Raw genomic sequence first — 8,846 nt, forward strand, 5'->3', positions numbered from 1 at the left:
TGCATCCACTTTATAGAATTATATAAGTAAGTGAGGTATAATATATGAAAAATATGACTCATTTGTCATTGCTAGCCAAGATACCTAAGTCTTATTTGTTAATTATCCAGGGACACTACATGATAAGCAAGATTGGCTTGTAGTTATTAATACTAAACCTAAGGGTTATTGAGAATGTTGCATCAATACCAACAACATATCAAGAGGAGTGTATATCAAACTTTAAAAAGCCTACTAATGATGTAAATGATCAAAGTATAGCTAATGACACTGAGTTGTAGTTAGAGAAGGTTGACTTAAACTTGAGAAAAATATTGAAGATATTAGTAGTGATAACATGGTCTTGTCAAATTGAAGTGAATCACCTAGTGATTAATAGTTAGGAGGTAAATGCGAATCACTTAATAATTTTCTTTACAAGATGTTAGAGTACATATAATAGTTCCTTTCTTTATTATATCATAGTAGTTACTACTTATTATAACATTATTTCCTGCATTTAATTTACTTATTTCCAACATTTTCATAAATATACAAATTATAACTATTTTTTTTTTTTTTTTTTTTTTTGGCTTTTAAGGTGATGAGCCCCCCTAAGCGGTTGATCACAAAAATTTCCATGCATAGGAAGAATAATGGTGATGATCTGATAAAGGTGGAGGTATTGAGGGGAGCTCCTCTTCACAGCCTACCACTCATATCCAGCCTAAGGAGTACTTCATTTTACTCCCCAAACCCCACTTTCCATCACCACACCTTATGCAAATGGCTCCCTTTTACTCGTACTACCCCCCACCATCTTCTTAGGGAGTCACTACTACTTATCCCTGTCCACCAGATGTTCCACCATTTTACTTACTACCCATCACCCCCTCATCCCTTTGTAGCTGGACCTTCCACCCCAATTATAGTTGGACCCTCCACACAGACTATTGCAGCATCGATTACAGAAGGGTACATGTTGATTCAGATTTAGGGTGACACATATATAATTGTGTACGTTTTATATAACACATATATTTGAAAAATAATATTTTGTGCAAGTTTTTCCCATCAAAGCAGCCCACACATAAGATATGGGATATCATACGAAGCAGGTTTGATACTCTATATATCTCTTGGAAGAAAATCCTGAAGGAAGTGTGCGACATATGATTTAGGGAGTTTGAGGTTGGTAAGTTGTAATATTGTTAACATCTATCATTATTTTATTAAGCTAATAAAGAATAATTTTTCTACTGGTCTAGTATATATAATGAGATTTTTATTGGTTTCCTGAACATGATACTCGAATTAGAATAAATTTTGAGAAATGCGGAGTAACTCACCTGCGATACATATTCAAACCCATTAGGAGGAAAAATGAGCGACCACTTTGGATTTAAGAGGGTGTATGGGTCAAGCTCAATAGTGCTTGAGGTAGCCAAGGTTATATAGCAAGGAGGGAGCATAACAGATAGAATAGAGCTTCTAACCTGGGAAGCTTCCTCCATACTGAGGCGCAGCTCCACACACTGAGTAAAGATGATAATTGGAAATAATTTTAACATTATGAATGCTAATTTAAGTATATTATAGAAGAATATGCTTAGTAAAGAACCCACTACAGTTGAGTTGCATAATCACACTCATAAGTGGCAGAAAAACCAGTAATTGGTGGATGAGCAAGTAAGGAGGGTATATGTAAGTAAACAAGGTTACAATAATTACATAAATATTATAAGTGATAATTATATGATGATTAATCTTATTTTATATTTTTTAGGATGAGTATACATGGCTTTGAGAGAGCTAGGCTGCAGTTGGAGAGGGAACATCTAGGGGTTCTGCATATATTTCTAATTATTGCACTTGGTCATAGGCAATAGGTGGAATGTAGAAAAGATGAGTCTATGAATTAGGCTCACATACCTATATGTAAAAGGGACAATCCTCTTCTGCTTGCAGCTACTCTACACATAGTCATGAGAGTTTATAAAGCCAATAGGTGGCTAACTTGACAGCAGAGCTATAAAATGCCCAAAAAATACAAGTGGACATTAACATTAAGATACTAGATGAGCTTAAGAGATTAAGAGAGAAAATTAGAAAAAATTTCTTGTACCTCCATCAGCCTAGTAGGAGGTGAGGATACATATTCTACTTAGATTGTCTATGTAGGCATTTTTTTCTTTTGTTGCATAAGAACTATTGATACTTTAATAGTGTTGTAGTAATTGTAGAATTCTATGGAATGTGATTTTTTATTTAAGAAGTTTGAATGTGATTGTACAAAAGGGTGTTTCTTATGTTTGTTTTAGCATTGTTTTATAAAATATTAGCATTATTAACTACTACTTTTAAACTACTTAGATTGTTAGTGTTGAAAAGCTTAATAACGGATTGCAGGAGCTATTTTTTATTTATGCTACAAGTTTCCAAAGGATTTGTGATTCCACCACAACTATCGAAACAACAAACAAATATCGTATTTAATGACATAACAATCCGTCATAAAATTGCAACAAATTTATAACAGGAATTTCTGCCATTATTTATGAATACATTTTCCTACAAATTGCGGCAAATTTCCCCAAGCAAATTTGTCTTAATTTGTGACATAATTTTGGCATTTTGTAAAAAGGAAGGCGTCATTTTCTTCAATATAATTCTGTCGTAAATCCGTCATAAATCTGCCATAAATTATTTGTGATGGATCACTTCCATCGCAATCACTTCCATCGCAAATACTTTTGTGATGTGACTTATACTGTTGGAATTGAATCTGCCACAAATTGAAATTTGCGAAAGATTTAACTTACTTTGTGACTGATTTTTTTTTTTTTGCTGCAAAAACTTGACTTTCATGTAGTGAGGTGTTTGTCTCAATGCCTCAAAGAAACAGAGTGTAGTTTTTCTCCAAAATGCTGTCCCAAATATTCAGCCAATCTAACCTATAGCCACAAACTCAGCATTGAGATAATATGTTGAATTTATTTGATAAACTATTTCATTCATTTTAGAGCTTTAATGTAATTACTATTTATGCTGCTTGTGTGGAACATGAAATGGTGGAGGAGCATTGAGACACTCTTTGTAATTATTAGATAATACTTTTATCTTGATGATATTTTAATCTCATAGCACAATTGCTTTCTAATCGTTATGTTCATATTTAGAACTTTTTATACAAATAAAATCTGCCAAACAAGTTAAAATGTTGGTGTATATCCTTTGTAATTAATTTTTAAATCCTAATGTGTAAATATTTATGGTATTTTAAATTTGTAGTTGTTGGAGATTTGGTTAGATATGTTCACTCATATGCTTTTGGGTTGTATTGTTTATATGTTGTAGGAATTTGTTGTTTGGCATTATATATATGTGTGTGTGTGTGTGTGTGTGTGTGTGTGTGTTGCCCTTTAGAAGAGGTTTTAACACCTATAAAAGTTCTGCTAAAGCTTTCTCACAACAACACTCATAAAATCACTGTAAAAGTCTTTCCAGTGAATGCAAATATAGCGGATTTGCACTGGTTCCTAAACCGCTGTAAATAATTTAGCAGGTGTTTAAACCACTGCAGTAGGTCAAAAAAAGTGATGTGAAAACCTGATTTATTAGTAGTGTGGCTCCAATTATATATTATTGGAAACTAGCCACCAAGCTATCCGAAAGGGGAGGGCCATCAAGTCATACCTAAAAGTTAACCCAACACAAAGGCAAGCAAAGTCCATTCAGTTTGTTCTTCATTTATTCAACATTTAAATTACAATGTCTACATATATATTTATAACATTATAATGAAGAGGGAGAGGAGAGAAATAGATGAAAACTATATAAATTCAAATATTCCCACTTATTTGACTTACAAAATTGAAAATTTTCATATATAGCAAGCTTTATTTCACACTCCTTCCTCTTGCCATACTTGATTGGTCACCCCCTTCATTGTTAAAAATAATTGTAGGGATCAAAAAAATATTAAGATAGATATGCATCTTCACTTTCCAAAAATATATTATTCTTGCTCCAATGATGTTTGGGACATTTAAACCTAAATTTGAAGCTATCTTTGTATGGTCAGCGACATGTTGATGCTTTCTTTTATATTTTTAAATCCTCTTACAAGATGGAGGTGGCGTTCTCAGTCAATGCAACCATTGCATTGCTTATTTTACTAATAAATTAAATAAGACAAAATAATGCTTTTCTACTTTGGGTAGAGAATTTTATGTCATTATCCCATCCCTTAAACACTAGAGGCATTAACTATTATACAATGAAATTATCTTACATTATGACCATCATGCCCTTAAGTTTATCAATGCCTAAAGAAAACTTAACCATAGTAATGCAAAATGGGTTGAATGTTTACAAGACTTTTTTTATTTTGAAACACAAATCAGGTATGATAAAACTGCTAATGACTTATCACGAGTCACTTTTGTTATGACTTCTTTAGAATCACAAATCCCTCACTTTTCAAGGATAAAAGAAAACTATACCACATGCTCTAATTTTCATCTTCTTTATCATGATCACCTAAATAAACCTCTTACTCTAATTGGCCCATTTTTTTATACATAAATATCTTTATCGAGTAAATAAACTTTGCATACCTAGATTATCTCTTCAAGATTTCCTAATAACTAAACATCATTTTGGGGTATAATATGATACTTTGGTAACGATAAAACCATTAAACTTATATATCAAGATTTTTTTTGGCCCTCCATAAAAAGAGATGTTGAATGCATTATTGCTTAGTGTCACACTTGAAAACTTGCTAGAATAATAAAGTAAAAAGTGGGCAAGTACACTGCTCTTCTGGTCCCTTATCAACCTTGGGAGGACCTTCTCCATGAACATCATTTTAGGTTTTCCAATAACTCTTAGTGAAAATGATAGTATTTTTGTGATTGTTGATGGGTTCTTTAAAATGACACAATTCTTGCTCTTCTAAAAAATTAATTATGCCTCCCACATAGCCAAACTTTTCTTCGAAGAAATTATGAGAATATATGGGTTAACATCCATAATAGTTTTAGATTGTTATGGTAAATTTATTTCATATTTTTTAAAAAACACTACAAAAATTATTTGAAACACAATTAAAATTCTCATCTACATTTCACCCCAAAATAGATGGTCAGACAAAAGTTATTGACAAACTTAGGAAATTTGCTAAGGAGTTTAGTTGGTGTAATATTGGCACTTGGGACTTGCATCTTCTAACTTATAAGTTTGCTTACAATAGCAATATTTCTAGAACAAACTCAAAAAACACCTTTCCAAGTTATTTATGATTATAGCCAAAATAAACCAATTGATTTGGTAGATATTCCTTTTCATTCATTTTCAGACGGTGCATTCATATTTGCATAAAATTTTAATAATCTATATGAATAAGTAAAGTAACAAATCCAATTAAAAAATAATAAATATTCAAATGTAGTAAATTGTAAAAGTTTCAATAAGAAATATAATGAAGGTGATCATGTCTTAATTTGAATTTTCCTCGAGCATTACCCCACCAAATATAGTAATCTTCATGCTAGGGCTTGTGACTCATTCAAAATTCTTAAAAAACTTAGATCAAATGCTTATCTCTTGGATTGTCTTCTGACATGTACATAAGTCCTATTTTGAATATTAAGGCATAAGATAATAACTTCAAATATTTTCAAAAAAAATTAATATGACATTCCATATTGTAAAGGGATTTGAAAAATTAAAAGAGAGCATCAACATGTGGCTAGCCATGCAAAGATAACTTCAAATTTAGATTCGGACATAAGCATCATTGGAGCAAGAAGAGACTATTTTTAGAAAGTGAAGATGTATATGTATTTTAATATTTTGGTGAGCTATGCAATAATGAAAATAAATAAATTATTTCCAATCATGAAGGGGATGACCAATCAACCATAGAAAGCAGAAAGAAACATAAAAGAAAGCTTGTTATTTATGAAAGTTTTCATTTTAGAAGTAAAAATAAGAGGATATATTTGAATTTTTTCCTCTCTTTTTATTCTCTATGTCTTCACTATATATATATATATATATATATATAAAAACCCATAAAAAAAATAATAATTGGGGCCAAGTCCAAATTATTACATTTGGGAAAATCATGGGTTTTCCCCTTCCATCTTACCACATCCTGCATCAATTAATATTAGAGCCAAGGGTTAGCTCCAAAGAAATAAAGACAAAGGAGCTTGAAGGCACACATCACTTCCAGCAAAAACAAAAAATTTTCATGACACGAGTTGATTTTTTAAGATTGAAAAATTTTGAGATACCTTGCGAAAAATAAATATTTTTCTTTAATAAGGGTTATTATTGCTATCACCAAGCTTTAACTTTCCTTATTTAATAGTTTATTTTAAAAAATCTTAAAAATTTATATATTATTTGACAACTCTATAAGAATTTACTTTTATATAAGTTATTATCCCCATAAAAAAGACCGAACCTAAACTTTGGTTGAACTTAACATGACCTAAAATTTTATTGAGATTATTTAAATATAAAGGGTGTGTTCCACAAACAAAATCCTTTTCATGGATTGAGCTTAAGAAAAGGTAGCTAAAAATTATATATATATGATAATCATTTAAAATTTATATGCTTTTTTCTTGTATTAATATTTGAAAGGATTGCTTAATTACTTTGCAAAAAATCATTGAAGATACTTATTTTTTTCTTTGATGCATGTATTAAAATATATAGTGCTAAACATGATGCTTTTAAGGCTATATAGAACTTTGTGAAAAAGGCCTAAACTATTTAAGGAGAGCTTGGGACATAAGTGCTCATGTATCCCTCCTCATCTCCTAAAAGTTCTCTTAGCCACAAATTCACTTTGACTACACATATATATTCTCTTTCCCTCCCTCTCATCTAAAACCCTTCCCCTCTTCTTTCTCTCATTCATTGCAACAGCAACATTGATCTCATTTATTACCAAAAAACATATAATAATAATAATAATATGAAAATTTTAAGTTTTCAAATTTATGAGAATGATGATTTTTATATTTTTCAAAAATTATAATACTATGCCACAACATGATAACTTTAAATATTTCCAAGAAATAAGTATATGACATTTTATGTTTATAAATTTATGACAATGATATTTCATGTTTTTCTACTACATCAACCCTTTGCGAACTTCTGAAATACCCAACCATACCAAGAAAACTATGAGTCTCTTATATACTTATAGGCCTTGGCCTCTCAAATATAATCTTTGCCTTAGGAGGATCAATTGTAATACCATTTCCACTGACAACATCCCAAAAAATGCTATGTTTTCATCAAAGATTGGTATTTTAAAATCTTTGCATATAGTTTATTTTTTCTTAATGTCTCCAAAACTAATCTTAAGTGAAAAACATGGCCATCGTTAGACTTAAAATACACCAATATATCATCTATTAAAGAATTTCAAATTGATCCAAATGACAATAACAAGTACAAAATATCCAATAAATTAATTCCATGAATATTGATGGTGTATTTGTCATAACCAATGGTATCATCAAGAACTCATAATGGCTATAATGAGTACGAAATGTAATTTTTGCTACATCATCTTCTTTCACCTTTAATTAATGGTAACTAGATGTTAAGTCAATTTTTAAAAATACAATAGCACCTTCTAACTAATCAAATAAGCCATAAATTCTTAGCATTGGGTATTTTATTTCTTAATTTTCATTTTATTATTTCCCTATAATATGTACACATGCACATTGTTCAATCCTTCTTATGCGGGCGTGCATGGATGTGCTTTTGTTACACTGGTGAAGAATGAATGTATAATATGAATATGCATAGATTTTTTTTTATATGAATTGCCCACTAGATATGCAAGTATACATGTCGATCAAGTAATAAAGTGATTGAGTGCTTCTCCCACAAGGAAGTGTTTTGCTAGATTGTAATCAAACTAGTGTTATTTACTACAGACGCAAGGTTTTTTCCTACTGAATGAGAATGAAGGGTTTCAAGTTTCTTCCACTTACATATAATATAAAAGATGGCAATATACAAATATACAAAATATCCAATTCATTAATGTCATGAACTAGAATTATTTAATACACTCATATTTTGAACTAGAACTTTAAATGCTCATAAATTCTTAAATACTTATCCAAATTCAAAGAAATTTGAAATACAACTTCCCCACACTAAGATGAATAGTAGAAAAGTGTTTGATTTCATTGAAAATCACTTTTCAAAAAGCATTTTTAGAGAGAAGTTTAAGGCTTATTTCATTGAAAGCCTTTGATCATGGGCTCCATGGACTCATGGAGATATCCTCTACAACTTCTTTGAAGACCCCAAGCTTTGAATTTTATTGAATTGAAAGTTGAGAATTATCACTTTCTCTCTCCTTCTCTCTCTCTCTCTCTCTCTCTCTCTCTCTCTCTCTCTCTCTCTCTCCCCCCTCTTAAATGTAAACTTTTGGAGCTAGAGAAAGGTTGGAGGAGACGTTGGGGAAGCTTGGGTAGTTGTTTGGAGCTCAAAGGGAGAAGAATAAGGGCTTGGGAGGTTGTGGATTAAGAGTTGTGAGTATAAGAGTGTGAAATGACGATTTTCTCTCCTTTAACCCTATTTTATGCCCTCCTTCTCAAACCAAGGGTTAGTGTTCACTAGAGAGACTCTTTGAATGATTACCATGTGTAGGGAGTGGTTGGAGGATAGTCTTTTGGGCATTAGAGTGGTTGGGGAAATGACAAAATGATGTAAAAAGTGCTTTTTAGCCTTTTGTTCATATGTGGCCACATGGGGCTAATTTGGATTAAACCAAAGCTTAAAAATAGATTATAAGATAATTAGAAAGCTTTTTT

Source organism: Dendrobium catenatum, unplaced genomic scaffold (genome assembly GCF_001605985.2).
Source record: "Dendrobium catenatum unplaced genomic scaffold, ASM160598v2 fragScaff_scaffold_830, whole genome shotgun sequence".
Taxonomy (NCBI): Eukaryota; Viridiplantae; Streptophyta; class Magnoliopsida; order Asparagales; family Orchidaceae; genus Dendrobium; species Dendrobium catenatum.